Genomic DNA, 21,793 nt, shown 5'->3' with positions numbered 1-21,793 from the left:
AGTGGCAGGATAACAGGTCTCCCTCTCCCCCCCCACACACATGCTATAAACCTTGGAAGGGGAATTTCTACAGGGGGGTTTCAAGAGAGATCACTCGCTATGTAGCAGAAGGAAGTGTTTCTTATTAAAACAAAAAAGAATCAAGGTGGGTTTCTCCTAGCCTTGCCCTCCTCTCTCGTACACAATCTGATCCTGCTATACAGGATCATATTGCTGCCTGTGTTGTCCTGTGGCGAAAACTGACAAAGAGGGGGGGAGCTGAAATCCAGGAAGCCCATCAGCTCCCTGAACCCCCTCAGTGCACACAGAATGTCTGGCTTTCCTTTTCTAGCAGGGCCTATTCTGGGAGTAGGGAGATTGGAACTACAAGGCAGTGAGGGTGGGCAGGGGTGAGCCCACCTACCAGAATACTGGGAGGCAAGGGTGTTATCTGCTCATGGACTGAGACTCTCAGAGTCAAGATGGCTTTAGGAATCAGTAACGGGAGCCTTTCACCACTGGTTTGAATCCACCCACACAGTGGCAGTGACAGAAAGTCCTTATTAACTAATGGGCACTGAGTGGTCTCTGTCCAGTGGGCAGGTGTATCCATCACTAGAGGGCACCCTTGTTAGCACTCTGCTCACACAGGAGAAGGAGGGAGTGGGCCACATGAACTGACCTCCTGGAATCTGCCCATTCAAGTCAGATTCAAACCCATGACCTAACACTGAAAGGTTCCCTATCTCACCCTCAGTCATCCAGGCCCTTTTGGGAAAGGTACTACAATGACAGCATTGGAGACAACTCTTCTCTCCGCAGCGCAGGTGCAGTATGGGTAGTGACAATACAAACTTCCCCCACACCACAGTGCCAATGTGTCTGCAGCGACCCCCTCTGTGAGTAAGGGGGTTATGCAGGCTCCAGGAGCCATACGCTTCTCAGCCTTGCTGGCGACCCTGCCAACAATGGTACCAGTGGTCCTTGGCCATTCTGAACTAATGGGTGGCCACCAGCTCGTTTCACAGCGGATACCATGTGGCCATCAGGATCAGTAATGCCAAAGTTATTTCAGTCACTAACAGTTTACACTGAATTTGAACCATCAGTTTATAGGTGAAAGGCCCCATTGCCCGTCCTACGAGCCAACCAAGCCTTTCAGCCCCACCTGCCCCAGGGAAAAGGAGGTCTCAGCTAGTGTAGGAATCCCCAGGAAGGCCTGCGTGGTAAACATGTCAATTCTCTGTTCTCAGCCAAAGCGCCTGTAACAAGATAAGGGAAGAACTGATAATCTGCTGGCTGTGGAGAAGTGAAAGAATGTTTTAGCTTCACAAGAAAAGGACTGAATTCAGCTCCAGTCAGCAAAGCCATTTTTCTTAAAGGGCCCCCACACTCCCTGAGCCTGCATCACGAAGACACCCCCTTCGTCTTCCAAGGGTGCTTCCTTACAAGGTGCTAGGAGTGGAGGACTTCAACCCTTGTATCTGGTATAGTGTACTCAGAGCGTACTCCACCTATCTCAGGGCAGGTCTTCACTACGCAAAATTTGACATATCGGAGCCGACTTACCCCACTGTGAGGACGGCGGCAAAATCGACCTCCGCGGCTCCCCGTCAACGGCGTTTACTCCCACCTCCGCTGGTGGAGTAAGCGCGTCGATTCGGGGATCGATTGTCGCGTCCCGACGAGACGCGATAATTCGATCCCCGAGAGATCGATTTCTACTCGCCGATTCAGGCGGGTAGTGTAGACCTAGCCTTAGACTACAGGCCTGATTGTTTCATTTTCAATGGATTTTCCCTATGTCTCTCCAAGAGGTACTCCCAAATTACTCCAAAGTGAAACCAAACTCAGCCCCTATAACGATGCCTCAGCAAATATCAGGAGGCTGTCTAGATATCTCTATCTAGGTGTTTCATGTACACAGGAACATGGGTATTGGTATATCAGATCAGACCATTAGTCCAGCTAATCCAGCATCTTGCCTCCAACAGAGGTTAATACCAAATGCCAGAGGAAAACATAAAACCTCCACAAAGCTGTGAGATATGTCCTGTTGGCAAGGAATTACCCCTGACCCCCATATGGAAATAAGCACATGCCCTGGCGCATGAGGATTCAGAGCCCTTCTAATGTTGTTGTCGTTGTTCTAGTGAGTGTCACTGTAGAAGTTCACTCAGGGCCAGTTCCTGAGGCCTTTATTAACTCCATATTCAGACACTGGAGAAGTGGGAGCGTTGCCTAAATAAGGAGCATGAGCTGTAAAATATGACCCATAAACCTCAGTCAGCTAAAACTACAGGGTTTGACTCCTTTCCTGCATTTGAGCAACCCCTGGGACCATGCCAGGCTTGCTCACACTTCCTACCAGGAACCAGGACAGGCACGTTCCAGAGACCACTTGTTTGCTTCAGGGCAGAAGAGGAGATAAAATAACTACCTAGAACACAGCGCCATTCCAAAAGGCCTGCAGGTTGTGATAGATAGAACCTGCCATCTGACAGGCCTGCAGCTGGCAGCCTCTGTGTAAACCTGTATAGACCCCATGGAGTGCAGAGTAGCCACCGCAAAAGCGAAGCGACAGGTCCAGCACCAGTGGAATCTAACACGGTTCCTGGGTTGGTGCTGCCAGCAGAGCATGCAAGAGCAAACGACCGTGAAGGGTTGTGATTGTGCCTGAAACATGAGACAGACCACTAATAATTATACTTTGTATTGACACAGGACCTGATTCTGCAGCCCTTACTAATGCTGACTAGCACAAACTCAAACAAGCAAGCCTGCTTCGTACTTACATTGAGCACTACATCGCACTCGCAATGCTTATATAACACCAGGAGACCCCGGTCGTTGGTGGGCAGGATCAAACCTGGGGCCTCTAGAGCTTAGTGCATGAGCCTCTATTGCAGGAGCTAAAAGCCCTGGGGCTGTTTGCAAAGGCCTTAGAGCAAACTCATCAATCTCTCTCTCTAAGTGGTCTCGGTGCCACTACATGGGACAGAACACCACACCCGGTAGGTGTGGGAGTTACACTTACTCACACTGAGTGGCTCGTACTTGCATGAGTGGTCCCACCACTTTCTCATGCTGGCAAAGCACATGCTCCCACAGGCAGTCCCAATGGCTTGTGGGATGTTGCACCTCAATGCGTGTACGGGTTGCAAAATCTGAACATAGTAACTTTCACACAAGGATTGCAAAATATTTTCCAGTGGTGGGTAAGTAGTATTATCCTCCCCAAAGGAGAAAACTGAGGGACAGAGAGGTTAAGTGACTTATTGAAGATCACAGAGGAAATCACTGGCAGATCCAGGAGCAGAAGTATGTCTCCTGGCTCCAAGTTGCATGCTCTAAGCACTATACCAGATTGCAACCTAACCTGTTGTTTGATGAAGGATCATAGTGCTGGAGCTATGTAGAATTCAGTAGTTTCACTTCCCAGGGTTTCATATGAGCATTTGCTTTGGTTTTGATTCTTGTGGGTTTCTCACCCCTGGAGTTTTGTTTTGAATATTGGGTTCACACGAAAGCTAAATCTCAAAGAGAAACTCAGTCAAAGGGGTTTAGTTCCATCTGGCTGCACAATGAAAATACAACAAAATGGTGAACGATGCACAATGATGACATAAAACAGAACCCATAGATCGGCCTCAGCACATACAACATTGCAATTGCACAGCCAGGCCAAGATGATGCTGCGAGCCGAGCCAGCTATCTTCAGTGAGACCCACCTGTTGTATTTCTTATTGTCTTGGAGAAGGCAGCTCCTGGAGAACATGCCTTAACTCACCTTCCTCATCAGAGATGCGGCTTTGTGGGAGCCATACCAGAGCAGTGCAACTGAGGAGGGGCACCGTGTGTGGTTAACCAAGGATTAGTTTAGGGCATGGATTCCCTCTACATTCCTCTGTCCATTACACGCCAGGGGACAACATGATATCTGATGCAGCTCATCCAATCCATCTGTCCCCTTGACTCCCTTGTTCCAGACACAAGCGCAGGAAGCTAACGAATGGGGGCACCACATCCATGCAGCAAGCCCAGCAGGCAGGCCCAGACAAAGGATTCTTGTATGATTCTGTGGACATCAGCAGGGGATTTTTTTGGCCCACAGCACTCTGTAAACTGGTCCCCTACCTTCCCTCCCTCACCCACCAAGCCAAACTGCATCACCCTCTTCAACCTAGGCTGTGGATTGAACAGGCCAGGCAGTATGGGAAATGAACTGCAGGCCAGATGGTTCAAGCGCCATCTAGTGGGTATCTTCCTTCATTACACCAAAAGAAGCTGCAGAATTAAAAGCTGCAAGGTTAAATTCCACCCCTAGGAGGCGCTAAATTCCACCCCTGTAAGGGGAATGACCCCAGGGCTGCATTTGGCCCCACGCATGGAACCATGTACCCAAATGGTTTGCAAAAGTTGATAAGCAGGGGCAGCAAAGCAAAACCAGGCTGAAAGTTGAAGCTGGAGCAAGGCTGCATAGGGATACTTGGCCAGAATGAGGTAGATCCAGGGGAACGTGACTGTCTGTCAGATTTCAGTGTCTGTAAAAAGAAATGGGGGAGGAGAATTGTTTACATAGCCCTGATGTGTATAGAAATGTTCTCAAGAAATTGTAAGTGATAAAAGAGAAGTAGTGTGGACCATTGGCCACACCACCGTACAGAGGCACTGGGCTCTATTCCTGGCTTTGCCCCTAATCTACCATGAGCAACTCTTTAACCGCTCTGCGCTTCTATTTTCCCTCCCATCCTCGAGTCCTTTTAGATTATAAAATCTTTGAGGTGGGGATTGTCTCTTACTATGTGTTTGTACAGAGTCTAGCACAGGGGGGTCCCAGTCTTGGTTGAGGCCTCCATCCACTGCTGTAATATAAAAAATAATGACATAACTGACTCCATTGCAAGGCATCGCTGTGAGTGTTGTGGTTAGGGTGGCCACCCCTGCATCCCCAGAATATCGGGCATTCTGGTACTTCCGGGAACACCGTGGGCCCGCCCCTGCTTGCGTGGCCTCACCCCTACTGCCATGTCCTCACATGCACAGCACCTGCGAGGTCACGCCAGCGAGGATGGAGCGGCACGCTCTTCAAAATGGCATCTTCCATGTGTGATGCTAGACAAAGCCATATCTAGTTTTATACAGTACCAGACAGTGGACAGACCACACAAAAACAAGACTGTCCGTCTTAAAACGGGACAAGTGGCCTGCCTGAGTGCAATCCACATCAATCCCCTCTGATGTCTGGTAGCATGAATTCGGAGGCAAGCACTGTGCTCTTCATGCTGCAGCCCCCAGTGGCTTCCCCTAAAAACTTGCACACTACGAGTCACTGAGGATTTCTTCACTAGGGCTGCTAGAAATAAGAGATGCAAACGGCCTAGGCAAAGATCCAATCCACTGAGTAGGTCACTGTCAAAAAAATCCTGTTTGGAGAACAAGGAATGGGTGTGTGATTAGAAAGCCACTTAGGACTAGACACTGAGAATGTCTAGTTATTGTCAGATGCTCACACCATCCTAGAGGTCTCTATAGAGTGTGTTTGAGTAGTGTCTGTTTATCTGGTTTGGGCTGATATTATAGTTTATTTGCATTGAAAAGAAAAGAAAAGAAAAGAAAAGAAAAGAAAAGAAAAGAAAAGAAAAGAAAAGATGATGTAACATTGGGTTCAGTGTCTACTGACCCCTTCAATGTGAGTGCACCCATTGTAACCCTGACCCATGCCATGTGACTGGGACCTGTCTCTTAACAGCACCGTTGTGTCCCATCCACTTTATTGAAATATTCAGGCTACAGCTGGCTGCTCATCCCTTTCTCTGTTACTGCCAGTGGGACAGCCACTATCTCACCAGCTCACCAGGTATCGAGCCAGGGACCTCCAGAATAAAAGCAACAGCTGCTACAGCTTGTCCTAACACTCCTCTAGTTGGGGACTGTAACAGACTCATTCCCATGGATTGGCTTAGAGGGGGGCCTTGTATTATAGTTACACTCACAGTGGCTTATACCAGTAGTGCTCATAGTAGGCCGCAGACAGGCGCTTAGCCCAGCTAGCCGATGGCATAAGGCCCATTGCTATCAGGGCAACCCTGCACCTCACAAACTACAGCAGACTAGAGGAGAAGACTCTCCCAACCCTAGGAAGCTGCTTCCTTTTAATCTTTGGAGGAGGGGGTGGCGTCCCTCCCCCCCACGCACACATACACACTTTATCTCCTTCCCTAGCAGCCTTCCCACCACAGATACACACAGAGCTGCAGAAAAGGACCCTGGAAAGCTGCCATTCACTTTGTCCCTATGCAGTGTGCCATGACCTCTCACTATCCCTGCCTCTCTTGCCATAGATATCGGAAAAAGCCTGGCTGGGGGTGCCCCCCCATGCACTTCCTGTCAACTGTCTGGGTTGCTCCCCTGCTTCCTACCCTTGGAGGAATGTCAGGGAGGCAGATTAGGGCTTGCTGGGTCCCAATCCAAGTTGGGGAGGCAAGTGTTTTGTAGAGGGTGGATGTGGAGCAGCCTGATTTCAATGGGGTTAGGCACCTAAGTAGCTTTGAGAATCTGGGCCAGAGATGATGTTTGTATTCTGGGATCCAAATATCCTCCATGGAATAAGGCCCATATACAAAGCATCAGATTGCAAATGTCAGCCTGTTCACCTGCCATCAGCAGGAGCAAGTAGGAAAGATGTGGTTCTGCCTCTTGGAGGCCTTTGAAGTGAAACAAATGGTCTTTAAAGTGGAAGAGAAAGGATGAACTCAAGAGATTGAGGGGATCCTTTTCCATAAGCCTGCAACTCCCCAACCCCCGTCTCCTTCTTCCTAATAAACTAAGAGGGACATCAGCAGAGCCCACTACATTTGCTGCCAAGGCACTGGCATTTCCTAATAAATAATCTTTCAACTTAATTCTGCTGTGCTCTGTCAATGTCGTTATACCACACCGATCACTGTGGTATCAGAGCACCTTCCATCACTAATTCTCTCCTCCACCAAGCGGCCACTGAGATGGGAAGACTCCAGTTACACACTCCAACGTACTCTAGATCTGTCCAAACCCAGCAAAAAGTCGCCCTGGATCACAGCAGTGCTCTTTCCTCTGAATCAGTACTAAACACAATGCCCCAGCACAGATACTACGGGTGACGAGCACATCATGTCTCATTATGTTAAAATAATGCCTGAGTTAAGATAAGAAGGAGATAGTGATAAACAGTTATGATGAGAGAGACAGGGGCTGAAACCCTGCTGCATGTGCAACTAAGGAATCCTTCCTGCTCCTCCATAAAGCCATAGTATGTTGCTGCAGCTGCCATCTGTCAGATGATACATAAAACTAAAATCTTGACCGTTCCAGCTTATTGAAGCCCCCATAGTACTTGTGTTTTGTAGAGGGTGGGTTGGAAGGACCAATATGATGGGCTGGGAGGTCCAATATGAGTTAATAATAGGAAGACAATAGTCTCTCTCTCAAGCTAAGGTTGCAACCACGTTCCTTTACAAGCTTTAGCTAGTCCCTCTATAATTTTGGCTACTAAAACTGGTTGGGCCAGGTTTACTCTGAAGGCAAAGGAAGTTTTTTCTGAAAATTTTGAAGAAGATTGGTCAGACTTTTTTGAGCTACAAGTCATTGTAATTACCCTGATCAGAACGTTTTACTTGGGTCTGTCATTTTTGGTATGATCTAGCTAAAAAAATATGCATAAACCATATAAAATATTTTAATTAAGCAGAGTTAATGAATGAGGCATGTCGTTGTGGTCATTACAATGCATAGAAGTATGCACTATAGTTGTAGCCATGTTGGTCCCACGATATTAGAGAGACAAGGTGGGCGAGGTAATACCTTTTATTGGACCAACTTCTGTTGGTGAGAGAGACGAGCTTTCGAGCCACACAGAGCTCTCCCTCAGGTCTGGGAAAGCTGTAACTTTCCCAGACCTGAGAGAGAGAGCTCTGTGTGGCTGGAAAGCTCGTCTCTCTCTCACCAACAGAAGTTGGTCCAATAAAAGGTATTACCTCGCCCACCTTGTCTCTCTAATATCGTGGGACCAACATGGCTACAACTATAGTGCATACTTCTATGCATTGTAATGACCACAACGACATGCCTCATTCATTAACTCTGCTTAATTAAAATATTTTATATGGTTTATGCATATTTTTTTAGNATATTAGAGAGACAAGGTGGGCGAGGTAATACCTTTTATTGGACCAACTTCTGTTGGTGAGAGAGAGACGAGCTTTCCAGCCACACAGAGCTCTCTCTCTCAGGTCTGAGAAAGTTACAGCTTGCCCAGACCTGAGGGAGAGCTCTGTGTGGCTCGAAAGCTCGTCTCTCTCACCAACAGAAGTTGGTCCAATAAAAGGTATTACCTCGCCCACCTTGTCTCCCTAATGAATGGCAGAGCAGTTTGCCCTGTGGTGGCTATTTGCTGTTTAGCAAGAACTATAAATGTTCTTTACCACTGTAAAAGACAGTTTTCTTTAACTCAGAGAATAGAGGCCCAAGCTTTAGGACAGGGCTCGGCAACCTTTCAGAAGTGGTGTGACGTGTCTTCATTTATTCACTCTAATTTAAGGTTTTGCATGCCAGTAATACATTTCAATGTTTTTAGAAGGTCTCTTTCTCTAAGTCTATAATATATAACTAAACTATTGTTGTATGTAAAGTAAATAAGATTTTTAAAATGTTTAAGAAGCTTCATTTAAAATTAAATTCAAATGTATAACCCCCAGGGCAGTGTGAGCGCCACTGAAAATCAGCTGATGTGCCGCCTTCGGCACGCGTGCCGTAGGTTGCCTACCCCTGCTTTAGGAGTTAAAGGACCAGGATTCGAGTATCAGATTTGCCACTTGGTGAGATTTATGTAATAAAAGTGACGTTCCCTATTTAAAGCAAAGGATTAGTTGCAGTGATACCCAACTGGGGTTTTGTTGTTCGTTTGTTTTTTCCAGGTGAAGTTGGAAGAAAATTGGCCAAGCTGCTTCGGTGTTACAGGCCATCGAAAAACATCTTGGATACGGAGGCATTTGGTAGAAACTCCACAGTTAAGGTTGCAATAATGGTTTCATTAAAATGCAGCATCCTTGTTAATGCACAATCAGGTTCCCCTAAACCATCCTGTCCTGATGATTGCTATTTACCCTGCACTGAGTTGAGTAGCTCTTTGTACCTGTACAAAGCAGTCAGGGTGGCAATTCAAACCTGTACAGCTAAGCAGAGATGAACAAATGTCTGGATTAAAAATAGAAGGTAGCACTTCAATACTATATTTGGGCCCTGGACTTGCAAAGTCTGTATGGCTCCATAGGTGTTTCATTCCCTTGGAACTCATGCATGGCACCTGAATCTTCAAGGGATTCCCAGATATAAATGTTTGTAAATCCACAGCAGTGACTCACACAAACCATCTGGAGCCCTGGAGTTACACACACAAGAGAGACTTGAAAGGCAGGAAATTCAAAGTTTAAAATAAAACACCAAAAGTTGGGAAGTCAGGAAATTCATAGGTGAGACACCATAAACAGCCTTCACTCTGAGCTCAAGTTCCTGGCCACTGGGGAATTGTTATTAATTTGCCATACCTATGATTTATCGAAGGATTTGAGTAGGATTACAATCTACAGTGCCAGACCTGCATCATTTCAATAGGACCTTTCAGATACATTTCTTATGCTATCTTCTGCCTAGGTATTCTTAAGTCCCTCTTCAACATAGCATCTGAGCACCTCACAATCATTTCTGGATTCTTATCCTCACACCACCCCTGTGAGTTAGGGAAGTGGCAGATTTGACAGATGGAACTGAGACACCGGCTAAATTAAATGACTTGTCCACACTCATGCAAGGAATCTGTGGCTGAGCCAGAAATAGAACCAAGGTCTCCTGGATCCCAGCCCAGAGCTCCGGCTGAACCATAGGAGAGGGTAATTGAGGGCGCTATCATGGGATGCGAAATGCTTTCAAGGGTGCTGCAGTAGACTGGGGTGTTGGATCTGAGACTGTGGCATAGTCACCATGCCTAACACTCCTCCCAATCTTTAAGATTCACCCTTTCTTCCCGAATCACACTCAGTACTTTCAAAGCACCTCATAGGGGAAAGAAGCCCCCAGGTCCCTTCCTATGATCCAGTGTGGTGGACTGATCTCTCTCCTGTCACCAGACGAGGTTCGTTACCCAGCTCAGCAGTTACCAATGTCAGACTGTCTTCATTAGAAGGGGAAAAAATTAGAGAGACAATCGGTGAAAGAGGGGCCTACGGCACCAGAAGTGTCTCTCAGCAGCCTGCAGCCTGTGTTACAAGTGGGGAATGTTATCTAGGGGATCACTCAGAAGTCTGAGCCACAGTTTAAAAAGCAGTCTGTGTACTGAGGTGACCACCAACTAGACTCTGGTCCATTGCCAAGCTGTCAGCACAGGTCATGTGGCTAATGTCTCTGGGTCCAAGAAGTGACTGAGCATTAGAGAGAGGCCTCGTTTTGTTCTTGTCAAAGGCCTTCAAGTTCAGCATCCCAGAAGTTCTGTCATGTCCCCCACACAGGGTTCTCTAATAGGCAGTCTCCCATCCAGTTGCCTCCTTCCAAGTGTGCATATTTCTCTTCCTCCAAGCATGGCCAAGTGAAGGCAATCAAAAGGCCAACATACACTTCCCTTGGCCCTGCCCCTCAGACTGTAGCCCCACCCCTATGATTAGCCACACCCCTTCTTGGGATGGCAGCAGGTTTCAGAGTTAAGATGAGTGAGGCAGTTCAAATCTCTTGGAGCTAGTGTTTCAGGCTGCCTGCATACTCAAATGGACATCCAGCATGCTCAATTCACATTGTCAAGCTTTTCTTGGCATCTATAAAGGCTAGAAGCAGGGGTTTTAAATGAAAACTGAGACGCTGATCTCACCACCCCACTCCAGGAGCGGGTGCCCTAAGCACAGGCTTACAGTGCCTGTGTCTGACAGCTGCTCGGCCCTCACCGGAGGGCCGGCTTTCTTTACTGTCTGTTCTTAAGGAATGGTACACCCTGTTACAAGTCCCACCACCCAACAGCACCTCCTAACAGCATGACTCAGTACTGCAGCTCTCCCACCACAGATTCCCCAAACACCCTACAGACTTTGCCCACTGAGGAGGTGACTTGGCCCTCCAGCCAAGCCACTTTAAAGTACCCTGTACTAGGGTAAGAGTCCCATAGTCCAAGCCCAGAAAAACATCAAAACAAGAATCTTCTGTCCCCTTCCTTACAGGCAGGCTCCAAGCAGCAATGGTTTGTTCCACTGTCTAACCACCAGTTCTAACAAGGAGTCATCTGGGTCAGGACTACCTCCTACAGAGCAACCTGCCCACTTTCCTAGCCAGCCCACCCTGTTCCCCTTCCTCTTCCTCTTTTTCAGTCCCACGCCCTGCACCGGTGTAGCAGGGTGGGGCTAATTTAACAGGGCTGCCTGGCCCAGGCCTCCTGGCCCTTAAAGTGGCAGGCCATCCCGTAACACACCTCCAGGATGATGTCTTTAAAATAGAGGTGTTCTCATCCCATTTGTCACCACCTTCTCCAAGACCAGGGTGTTCAGAACCTGAGCAGTCCCCAGAAAGTTTATGCATCTAGAGATCGCTTGAATTTCATGAAGTTATAAATTTAGAGCAACATCATACTCCACTGGCCAGATTCTGCTCTCTGTGACACTGATGTAAATCTGGAGTAACACCATCAATGTCAGTGGTGTAACACTGGACTACATCAATGTAACTCAGAGCAGAATCTGACCCCAACATTTCAAATATCTTTGTCACATCCAGATTTCTAAGAACATTCTGTCTTCAAATCTGCAAACCATAATACACCAAGTACAGTCCTTGGCCTTAGGAAGGTGTATGGTGCATAAGTAAGGAGGTCTTAGTGAAAGCAGAGCAACGTTTGGAACAGGAGCTTGTGGGTGATGATGAGAAAGGGAGTGGTAGATCAGGATTACCAGGGTGGGCAGTGAGGATTAGCAGTGCAAGAAGTAGAACGTGGAAAAATTACCATGGTTTGGTCAATTGGAAAGGGATTGTTGGTGAAAACATGGAGGCTGGGTCAGAGTTAAGGTTGTCTGTGGTATATTAAATATCATTCATGCCTGCCCCTACTTCTAACTTCAGGAGGGAAATAAGAGTTTTACCACTGACTTTAATAGGTGCATGCCCAGGCCCAAATCCCTTAAGAGTGAAGGATCCAGTGTTCTGAAAGGGGCAAGAGAAACACAGGCAATTTATTTATTCTTTTTAAATGTATACGAAGCATCCATTGCCTCCTCTAGGAGCATGTGCATAGCCATTAACGGCAGATCAATTAATGCAGAGCCAGACTGATGCCAAGGGGCCCAAAGAGAATGCCCAGTAAAAATACAAACTCAATACAAATTCACATACATGCCAGGGTCCCACTGTAAGAGTTGCCATATAAATACTAGGCAGCATCACACACACCCATCAAATCTCCCCTTAGGTGAAAACCTTAGCAAATATATAGGCATTGCCTGAAGTTCAGCAGAGCCAGGCTCTGCCAGCCTAAGGGGGAAGAATATTACAGCGTCAAGGGGTCGGCACTGACACCCCAACTCTCATGATTGTCAGTGAGAGTCCTAGCTGCCCATTGGGTACAGGATGAGAAAGGTGACCCCTGGGTAAGCAGGCTGCAGAACAGTGCATTGAAATGAATTAGAAGCCAGCACGTTCTACCGTGGTCTGTGTGGGGAACGCCATGGAGCAGCCACATTTTCCGCTAGCAGAAGTTTCTGAGTGCTCTTTAGGAGGGAGCAGAGGCATGGGCAAGTAGGGCCAGGCCTGTATCCAAGAGGAAATGTCACACTCTCCTGGCCAAGCAAAGAGCACTCCTTGAGGAAAGCCCTGTGACCTAGGAATCATCAGTCTAGCAGGGTGATATTTTCTAAATAACAGGAAGTTACTCCTGGGAGCTGCTGGCTCCTTTTTAACTGCAATGAATGGGCAATGTTAAATAATCCCACTCTTACTGTGTGTGTTTTTATTCAGTGGGACTCATCGAAACAGCAGGAATTAAAGGACACTCCAGTAGTCCGGTCCCTGTCGCTCCAGGCAGGGAAAGCAAAGCGGATGCTTGTCACTAGGACTAGTACTGAACAGCAGGGGGCTGCCAAGCCCTTCAGAACTCACCCAGGCAGACAGCAAAGTGACTATTAGCCACCAGGGGTCAGCAAAGGAACGCGATCGCATGAGCCCGTCACATTTGTATATAAGACACAGTCCAAAGTTATCAGTAATTAGATCTTTAACTGGAGTCACTAAAAAGGGAAACGTTCGAGCAGTTTTAAAGGCAATGGGCCAAATTCAGCCCTAATTAATTCAGCGCCAGCTTTTGTTGAAGTTGATGAAGTTTTACCTTGTCTAAATTTGATTGATTATACTTTGTTTTATTAGCAGTTAGAGCAGCAAATGTGTTCCCAAGAAGAAACTGCCCCTTCCTAGGAACCTAATAATCCTGGGTAATTATATACTCTCTTACATTTGAGGATCTTGGAGCACTTTGACTTAAGCCTCAGCAAAATGCAAGGTGGGGAATATTATATTACAGGTGGAGAAACTGAGGCATGGAGTGGCAAAGTGACTTGCCCACAGTCACACAACATGGCTGTGGCAGAGCAGGGGTCTCCTAACATCAAGGCCTCCCTTGACCACTAGAAAATGCCACCTCCAAAAAGACACATTGAAGATCTCCAGTAAAACAGACTGAACTAGGGCCCTGTTTAAAGTTTGCTTTCATTAAAAAAAAAAAATCAGTCTCGATTCCTTAGCCCTGGTGGAGCATCTCAGGACATCCCATCACTACAGTCACTCAGTGGGATTAGCTATGTGTAATTGGGGGCTGCTACAGACAGCCCACAGTCAGGTCTGCTCTCCTGGGTATCCCACCATCTGAGAGCTCAGTAAGCCTCTCAGTTCCAGGCATGGGGATGGCGTAGCATGGTTGGGTTTATTATTTCCTGCACACACCCTCCTCTGTGCTTCCCTCCTCAGCTAGTTGACGAGGTTTTGTGAAAGCAGGATGCTGTAGAGCAATAAAAGGCATTGTGTCACCTCCCGCTCTAGGATTCCCGTCTTGGGTGAGTTGGGACATTAGATGATGTCGCAACTCCTTGCCAAGTTTTTCCCATTGTGATGGCTTACAGAGTTCCTTCCCCTTCCCCCACCCACCAGATCCTGCTAAATTACTGGAATTACTGCAGTCATAACATTAGCATCTCCAGACCACCCATGAATTCCCCTTGGAAAGTAACTTACACTCACAACTCACTACAGCAATAGGACCTTGTCTAGCCCCTACCTTGTCATTTGCCACCCCCTATTTTTCTCCCTGAACACAGTGACGGCTTTATTCATAGTTTTGACACCACTAACTACTAAAGCAGGCCCCCAAAGCAGAGCTGAATCCCACTGCCCAAACTCTGGAGGTACTGCTAGAATAGGAGCCGCAGCTGTAGCACCTCCAACTTTGAAAAACAAATTAATCAAGGAAGGGAGAGGAGTTGCAAACCCAAACCCAGTTGTGTGCCTCTGCCACGCAACTAGATTGTCAGCACAGTCCACCCAGAGGCAGGCGAGGAGGTGTGCAGCCTGCATAGAGATGATTGCAAAATGCACTGGAGAGAGAGAATAAAAATTAAATCTGAGAAGGTAGGGTTGTGTAGCTAGTGTGGTCTAGGGGTAGTGTAACCCACACACCTCCTGGGTGTGGTCTTCTGTCCCATCTAGTGGCACCAAGACCACTTAGGCCTGGTCCACACTAACCCCCCACTTCGAACTAAAGTACGCAAATTCAGTTACGTTATTCGAAGTAGTTCGAACTTAGCGCGGGTCCAGATGCAGCAGGCAGGCTCCCCCGTTGATGCCGCGTACTCCTCTCGCCGAGCTGGAGTACCGGCGTCGACGGCGAGCACTTCCGAGATCGATCCGGGATCTAGACAAGACGCGATAAATCAATCCCAGAAGATCGATTGCTTACGGCCGGACCAGGAAGTAAGTGTAGACCTACCCTTAGAGAGCGAGTTAAATTAGTCTGTTCTATAGCTTTAGCTAACAGGCAGTTGGCTTTTAGCTTATGCAGTTGAGGCTCATGCACTAAGCTCCAGAGGTTCCTGGTTTGATCCCACCCGCCGACGACCAGGGTCTGTTGGTGTTACAGTAGTGCAGCGTAACAGGATTCCTGGGTCTTATACCTAGATTTTTCTACTGACTGTCTTCGGACAAATCTCTGAACCTGCCTAGCTGTTTTCAATGTGACAAATGTGGATAATACCCACCTCTCAAGTATTTCATCCCTCTGATGAAAAGCTCTCTGTAAGTGCACAGCTTAATTATATGATGTTTAAGACCACAACTGCATCTGTCTTTTAACCTGAAGGAAAATCGGAACACTGAGTAACTAGAGTAAGAGTGTGATCTCTTAGGGCATGTCTACATTACGCGCTGGATCGACGGGCAGCAATCGATCCAGCAGGGGTCAATTTATCACGTCTAGTCTAGATGCAATAAATTGACTGCCGAGTGCTCTCCCATTGACTCCGGTACTCCACCAGGGCGAGAGGCGGAGGCGGAGTCAATGGGAGAGCGTCAGCCATCGACTTGCCATAGTGAAGACACCGCGGTAAGTAGATCTAAGAATGTTGACTTCAGCTACGTTATTCACGTAGCTGAAGTTGCGTAACTTAGATCGATCCCTCCCAGTGTAGACCAGGCCTTAGTGAAGATAACAAAGAAGGAGGCGGGGTTCTTGTGCTATCTCTACCACTGATGTCTTGTATGGTCTTGAGAAAATTGGCCTCTCAGAGTTGGTAAGACAACTCCCACCTGTTCATGCTCTCTGTATGTGTGTGTATATATGTCCTCAATATATGTTCCACTCTATATGCATCCGAAGAAGTGGGCTGTAGCCCATGAAAGCTTATGCTCTAATAAATTTGTTAGTCTCTAAGGTGCCACAAGTACTCCTGTTCTTTTTGTGGGTACAGACTAACACGGCTGCTACTCTGAAACTTGAGAAAATCAATTCACTTCTCAGAGCCTCAGCTTCCCCATCTGAAACAATGTGACAATAATTAATTAATGGTGGTAAAGTACTTGGAAATTGTCAAATAAAATGTGCCACCTAAGTACAGGGCAGAAACGAAATCTACTACTGTGATGGTGAGAAATATGCCAAATAAATAGCCTCTGTTTATGTCATTTAGCAGGTGACAGTTCTACTTCTCTGGATCCCTTGTTTCCATGCTTCACCTCCTACGTGGGACAGAAAGACACAGCCCACGCCAGTTCACATTGCCCACTACCTCTGGTCTCTTCCTACAGCCTCAGGCTATGTTTCAGTGGCCTTTCTGCGCCACCAGAGACTGAAATCCTTATTTGCAGCCAGGGCCACTGCTGGACTCTGAGAATGTAGCTCCTTTGCACAGTGTTACAAAAAGCAATCCAACAGCAGCAACCTGAGAGCAACTCCTTTGCCTCCAAACCAGGACAGCTTGTCTGTGCTCTCCAGTTTCACTGCCATGGCAGAGGCAGTGTGGTCCAGCAGTTAGAATAGGATTCATGGGGTCTAGTCCTACCTGAGTGTGATCTTGAGTAAGGCACCACACCGCCCTGTGCCTCAGTTTCTCCTTTGGTAAAATGGAGCTAATACCAATCAAACAATGGGAGGGGGGAGGCCGGGGGAATTAGGTAATTAACATTTGGAAAGTGATTTTAGTTTGAATAGTTTAGGAATAGCCAGTATCTACCTAGTCCAGAGTCCTGTCTCTGACAGTGGGTGCTTGAAAGGAAGGTGCAAGGAACCCTGCACTACAGGCAGTTATGGAATTACCAGCCTCCAGAGCAAATTTTACACTGCAACTGCTGTCCATCACTGTTGACCTAAACTGGAATGAACCAGATTACCTAGAGGTAACTCTTTGGGTTCTGTGCACGTACACTCCCTAGCCCAATGGCGTCCTGGTCTGTGGCTGTGGCTGCTAGGGGCTTCTGCAGTACAAATAATACAAAGCAATAACCCAGGGGTCGGCAACCTTTCAGAAGTGGTTGTCGAGTCTTCATTTATAACTATACTAAATATACTAATATATAACTAAACTATTGTTGTATGTAAAGTAAATAAAGTTTTTAAAACGTTTAAGAAGCTTCATTTAAAATTAAATTGCAATGCAGAGCCCCCCGGACCGGTGGCCAGGACCTGGGCAGTGTGAGTGCCACAGAAAATCAGCTCACGTGCCACCTTTGGTACACATGCCATAGGTCGCCTACCCCTGCAATAACCCCTTAATCACCTCACTTCCTCTTTGCTAGCTTCCAAGTGCAGAATTGTGATCGTCTTATTAGCCAGCAGAGTTGGCCTACGTGCCATTGGGTATTTCAGACTTGATGATTCACCCAACATTTCTAAAGAGGTGACCAGGGCCAGCTCCAGGCACCAGCTCAGCAAGCTGGTGCTTGGGGCGGCAGATTGTTGGAGGCGGCATTCTGCCCAATCCTAGGGCGGCACGGCCGCTTTTTTTTGGTTGTTGTTCTGCTCCGGCCGCCCTGTAGGGGGCGGCGGCGCAGAGAACCAGAGCGCCCTGCAGGGCAGTCCTCTTCCTTCCCTCCCCGCCAACTGGAGCAGAGCCCTCGCGGCAGGCGGCAGGAGGCGGCGCAGAGGGAGGGGCTGCGTGGCAGCGCCCCTGCTGTAGCCCTAGCCGCCCCCTTCTCTCTCTCTCCCGCCTGCTCCCTCCCCCTCCCCCGCCCAGCCGGTCTCCCTGCACCCGCGCTCCGGCTGCGCCGCAGGTTTTTTTTTTTGCTTTGCCGTTCTGGCCGCCCGGTTTTTTGTTTTTTGTTTTTTTGCTTGGGGCGGCCAAAAAGCCAGAGCCGGCCCTGGGGGTGACAGAGGATGGAGAAGCCACCTATTTAATTAAAGCTGCACATTATCTTGCTGGTGTTTCTCAAAGAAGAGGTTTAAGGAATGTAAATCCCCTGGGTGTTTTACAAAATCTCCAGAGGGGTGTTGATTTTGCATTCACCCTCTCCCTTAGTGGTATATTTTTATTATCTTCCACAATCAGTTGTGCTGTAGCTCACAACTATAAATATTTTGGCATTGCCTAACAGCTGCAATGTTCCATATTGTTCCACTTCAAACTTCACATCATCCATTATCAAGGCCCCTTTGTAGCAGAGTTTTGGCACGGACTTCCTCCTGCTAAGCCCACCAGAGTGCAGACCTCCAGCTGCAACACTGATCAATGCCAGGTACATTAAGAGGCAACTTCAAAGGAAGGAGTGATATGCAAACAGCAGGACAGAACCACTAAAAATATTAGAGGTGCCCACTCATGACCAAGGAGATGGGGTGGTTGAAGAGAAAGGAGGAAGACACAAAGGTGGAGTAGTTTGGGAGAGGGGTTGGAAGGAGAAAGGGGTTGAGGAGGGAATGGAATGTGTCCTGGAGAGAAGGTGACATGGGGTAGAGGGAGGGAATAGTGCACATTGGTGGAGAGAATGTGATAATTTTGGAAGGAGGAAATGGGATGTCTGGGGGAGAAGGTAGGTGATTTGGGGTCATAGAATTGGGCTGTCTGTAGAGAGAAAGCCCATGGCTTGTAGGAAGGAAATGGAGGTCTCAGGGGAGATGGTGTAGTGTTTTAGAGGAAGACAATAGTGGACATAGGTTGGGAGGTATAGGGGCAGACTGGTGGGAATCTGGGTGGAGAATGTACAAAGCTGTGAGGGAAAGAATGGAAGTGTCTGTGTGGAGATTATGGATCCCACGGTTCCCAGCCTCCTTTCAAGGTAACAGCTCTTTCCAGTCGTGTGCAAATGCCCTAGAAGAAGCCAGTTTTGCTGCAGGCCTTGCAGCTGATGCCTCGGTCGTTTCTGACATGTCGCTAGCGGGGAGAGATTTAACATGTACTTATTCAACGTCGCTAAAAATACTTCAGCAATTGCGGGGAAGGATGTGGGAGGCTTATTAATGGGGGAGGAGGAAAGGTACTGGTGACTTGCAAGTGCTGAACCGCAGTGTCCAGGTACTGAATTTGGAGGGCTCCCTGATGAGAAACCACTGAGTATCCAGGAAGTCTCCGTCCATAGGATCTGCTGTCAAGTGTCACTTCCTATCAGGGATAATGGGCGCCAGGGACCACAGACACCTTCCTAGTAAATAAAGATTGATCAAAGGGAGGAAATTACAACATTAGGGTCCACTCTAAACCAGTCAGGTTCCTGCTCAGGAGGTGCTAACTCAGTTTCCCTGGCCAATGCAGAGAAGGTCTTATCTGATTTCATTCCAGACAGGTGTGTAGGTTTCTTTGTTACAATGAGTCCCTTTGCTGCTGTGTCTGGACTGACTCACAGCCCTGCAAGCCTTTGTCTACTTCCCAGCTTCCCCATGTGGTCGAAGGAGCAGACGGGGCAGAAGGCCATCATTCACACTGACACCCTGGGCACAGCTGGATGGACCATTCTCTTTTCCTTCTCTCACTTGGTAGCTCCCGACCACCAGGTGTATCCAAACCCATATTCTGTTGGGTTGTGACGCTTGTTTCTTCCCCCAGCTCCCCAACTAGGTTTTTCTCTTCAGCCCATCCAGGCCCAAGGTGGGGAGAGATTGTTCTCTCTCCTGCCCCCATGTGGTGGAGAGAGAAGATCTATGGGGCATTTGAGATGGGGGAGCACCCCAGGTAGAGGAGTCAGCAGAGCACAGAGAGTCACTGCAGTCAGGTGATACCAAATGCCCAGGAGACAATCGGCGATGATAGGAGGGTTATTCTTCCACACCATACAGCTCCACTTCCATCCCTGTTAAAGAGAGATGGGCCTAAATGAAGAGCTAGGATTCAAACATCCTTGAACACCGAAGGAGCTTGGACCCAGATCAGAAAGTGCTTGGATGCCATGGTGACTGGCACCTTAGAAATTTGATAGATCGAGGGAGCACATTAGAAGTAGATAGCACTTTGCAGCCTTGGCCCTTCTCTGCTAGTTATTATTATTAAAGATGATGTTTCACATCAGCTTCAAACTCCTGTGCAAGGAGAGAACAAGCAATCTCAGCCACCTAGAAGAAGACTGTCTGGATATGACAATGTTCAACCCCAATGGGCTCTGCCATGCTGCATTATTTAAACCCGGTAACCAAATTTAGTAACCACCCCCTGAGGCACTCTGAGAAAAACACAGCTCCCAGAGATTCATTCCCCAGCAGCGGTAAATCCAGCAGTAGCTTTTGGCTTCTTCCCTTAAAGGAACCACACATTTTTCCTCTCCTTCTCCCCCTTCTGCAGGCAGGCTAGGGTCTGATTCTCCATTGCCGTGTACCTTATGTTGTCATTTACATACATGCAAAGTGAGCACTTAGTGAGTGTGAAATGCTACTACGTCCAAATGACTCTTTTACACCCCTGTGCACAAAGGTGAATGGTGACCTAACATGCAAGGCAGTGGAGAATCAGGCCCACACAGTTTTTCTAGCAGCTACACTTGGTGGTACTAGACGTCATTAAAGCTTTCAACCCTTATGCTTCAGGGCATAATGGGATCACCTGCTGGGGGGTCAGGAAGGCCACTCCTTCCCGCCCCCACGTGCCAGGGTACAGCACTGTACAATGAGATGCACAATGGAGGCTATTCTGTTGTAAATGAGCAGTGGGCCTCGCCCCAAAACCCAGCTCCAAATATCCCTCAAAGCTGGGGCCTTTTCCCTATTATAAAGAACAACAAAAGGACAAGGCAGGTGATTATACAATGCATTGCTGTGAGGGGGGATGGGGGCATCTTGGAGGGCTTCCCTGTCCACATGCACTCTAGGCACATGCCCGCCCCACCACCATTTTCCTGCCTGCTTGTTTTTAAGAACCAGGTGCCTTTCCCAACAGCATTCCATTTCCCTGTCTGGGCTGCAGTCTGGGTCTCGTTGGGTATTGCTAGGAGACAACAGAGGCCAAGGCAGGATTTAAGACCATGCTGCCCTAGGGGATCTGGAGGAAGGAGGGGTGGATAAAGTAAATATTTAACCAGCACCAGGCCTGATGTGAACACTCGGCCATTGTTTAATTTATCATTACACAGCGGTGACCTCATGTTTACACTGAAGGCAGCAGAAGGGAGCTCTCCCTGGATCCCAGCAGAGCTGGCTTCAGAGTTCTGGGATTTACCTTGGCATGCGAGCAGGCTGTTTCATTAAAAGCTAAGCTCACCCCCACCCCCCCCTCGCTCCCTCCTGGGAGCCAGGGAAGGCTGCTTAAACCTGCCAGGACCAGAAGTGACTCCCACTGTAATGGTTATTAACTGCAAGGCGTGTCTGCTCCAAGGCGGCGAGCAGACGCTGCAGCCTCTTAAACCTATCTGCTGTCTCTCGCATCCCTCCTTGGCCTCTGCCCGGGGCCCGGCGTGCAGCGAGACGCAGACTGGTGTTTACAAACACAGGCTTTTATAACCCTGTGTGGAATGGGGGAAAGGCACGAGCCCAGCTGAATGGCCCTAGGAAGAGTTTGTATAATCGGAGTGTGCATGAATTGTCATCCTGATCCACCTCTTGCGTCTCAGCTGAACCACTTCCAAGCTGCCAGGGGAAATAACAATGGTTTCAGAAGGCTGGTCATTGCCTTTTCCCCAGTGGAACGCCACACAGAATCAACCCTCCTGCCCAAGCTCCCTTTGGTCTCTGGCCATTGTGACAGATTGGCCAAGCTAAGAACAATTGGTGTATGGTTGGAAGGGAGACTCTCCAGGCAAGGGATAGCCTGGGGGCTGCATGAAGCAGTGTTGATAACTCAGCAGGCAATGCCGTCTG

This window comes from Trachemys scripta, chromosome 3 (assembly GCF_013100865.1).
Source record: "Trachemys scripta elegans isolate TJP31775 chromosome 3, CAS_Tse_1.0, whole genome shotgun sequence".
Taxonomy (NCBI): domain Eukaryota; kingdom Metazoa; phylum Chordata; order Testudines; family Emydidae; genus Trachemys; species Trachemys scripta.
The sequence above is the reverse complement of the archived record's forward strand: the minus strand, read 5'-3'. Positions refer to the sequence as shown.